Source organism: Arachis ipaensis, chromosome B10 (genome assembly GCF_000816755.2).
Source record: "Arachis ipaensis cultivar K30076 chromosome B10, Araip1.1, whole genome shotgun sequence".
Taxonomy (NCBI): Eukaryota; Viridiplantae; Streptophyta; class Magnoliopsida; order Fabales; family Fabaceae; genus Arachis; species Arachis ipaensis.
Window position 1 is genome coordinate 28,091,629 of NC_029794.2, and position 2,299 is coordinate 28,093,927.

The following is a 2,299-nucleotide window of genomic DNA, read 5'->3' on the forward strand; positions in this document are numbered from 1 at the left end:
TAATTCTCAGATAGACGAATATATCGATTATGCATAATAAATACACAAATTTCAAATGATGTGGATATGAGAGACTTAAACCTCAAAATAGTTCCTGAAGTTGCACTCGAGCTTCGTAGTAGTCTTTGAACTTAAAAGTTACTCATATTCATCTTTGAAGTTGCACTTCGGGACTCAGACTCGTCCTTCCGGCACATTCTATCCATCTGGCACTACCGGAAAGCTGAGTTGGCCTCCTTCGTCACACGTTGGCAAAGAAACGGCTAGCTGACGTGACAAAGAAACTTTTCTGATTCAATTTGGTCCCTCAATAAGTTAAAAACCCTAATCCTCAATTTTGAAGAACCATCTCCACAGTGCTCACACTCTTCTCTTCTCTTTGGTTTTCTTCTCTTGTCTTCTCCAACTTCAAAGCCAGACAGTTATGGCCAGCGCGAGCAATCCACAATGAGTTCAGGAAGCTGCAGCATCCCATCTTTGAAGCTGGGGTACACCGAATTGTGGAAATTTTTTCTCACACGAATCCAGGCTGCATTGAGTTCCCGGATGGTCCCAATCCTATACTTTCTAAGGTGCAAGGATCTCCTCTTGATCTTGTTGTTGTTAATATCTGTGTAGAATATGTGTTGGTCTCTCATCAAGAGGGCCCTCCGCATAATCTAGAAGATGGACAGGGTCCTCTTTCTCTTTCTCATCATCATTTCCATCCACTGCTACCTTCACCTCTTCATTCTCTCTTTTCTTTTTTAGAAGTTTAGGTGCCGTCTCAAAATGAAAACCATGAACTTGAAGGAAGTTGCAGAGGCATTTTTCAAGCCTGGCTTCATCTTGACACAAGAGCTTGAGTGATTGGAAAGGAATTTGGTTGTCCAAGATAAGCAGATCCTGGTGCACCCTCACAAGCTTGTCAATGATAATCTTGAGCTCTTGCTCTGAATCAACTGAGCTCTCTGATTTTTTCCAGCAAGTGAAGTACACAGCATGCCTCCACTATGATATGATCTGTGTATACAGTAGGTGCATCATATAAGTTTTGTCACATAGGTTTTAGTAACCATCTTTTCATTCTGTTGTCATCACAGATTTCCCTAAATAAATCTTTCACGTTTAGATTAGTATCCTTAAGATACATTGCTGCCCATGCTTCCTTATACTGCTCTCCTTGTGTTGTTTTTGGATTAAACACACCAAGTAAAAACATCTGTGTCTTGTAATATTTATGAAACTCCGGGTTTTAATAATCATTATACTACAGTTGACCCATGGTCCACCTTCAGACTAAAATCTATCACTACCACAATGCTTTTATTTATTCAAGTACCAGTTATCTGTTTATATAATTTGGGTATTAGAAGTAGATTTCCATGTTGGACTTAAAAGTTTCCCGTGTATTATGTAGGTGATTGATAAAGTGGTTCCTGCATTAGTTGACCTTGCCGAAATTACAACTCTTAGCGACCACAAAAAGCTTGGTGATTCCATTGTTAGTGTTCTTCAGGACTACATCCAGTCACAGGGGTCAGGAAGAAGCTCAATTAGTGGTCGCACTAGTGAACAAATTAAGAACCTATTAAATTCAAAGCAAAGGTTAAAATGGAAAAATAATATGCCCAAGGAAGATCTACATATTAAGCAGGCTGCAGCTCTGGTGGTCAAGCTTGAAGGAAATTCTCTGTTCTCATCTGGAAATATTTCTGGAGCTGCATTAAAATACTCAGAAGCATTGTCATTGTGTCCAATGAGATTCAAGAAGGAGAGAGTTGTTCTATATAGTAATCGAGTTCAATGCCATCTTTTACTACAACAACCTTTGGCTGCCATCAATGATGCTACCCGTACACTATGCCTTCATAAACCTCTCAACCATCATGCCAAAAGTCTTTGGAGAATAGCACAAGCTTATGACATGCTTGGGATAGCAAAAGAGAGTTTATTGAATGTCATTCTATTTATTAATGAATGCTCTCAATCAAATGATCCTGATCTCTTACAGAGACAAAATAAAGTTCCAGATTATGAAACAGATGGATGCTGCTTGGTTATTTCGAGAGGCACCTATTAAGAATGGGGGTGTCCATCGTGGGTTATTCGAGCTCCCAGTTGCGTTGCTCACGCTGGCCATAACCGTCTGGCTTTGAAGTTGGAGAAGACAAGAGAAGAAAACCGAAGAGAAGAGAAAAGTGTGAGTATTGTGGAGATGGTTCTTCAAAATTGAGGATTAGGGTTTTTAACTTGAATTGAGGGACCAAATTGAATCAGAAAAGTTTCTCTGCCACGTCAGCTAGCCGTTTCTTTGCCA

At 39.8% G+C, this 2,299-nt stretch overlaps 1 long non-coding RNA gene across 1 annotated transcript; it reads left to right on the forward strand.

The window, feature by feature from the left end:
* Positions 558 to 1,706, forward strand: LOC107620455. The gene is made up of 2 exons (XR_002355545.1): positions 558 to 1,210; positions 1,400 to 1,706. It is a non-coding gene; the product is annotated as an uncharacterized LOC107620455 (long non-coding RNA).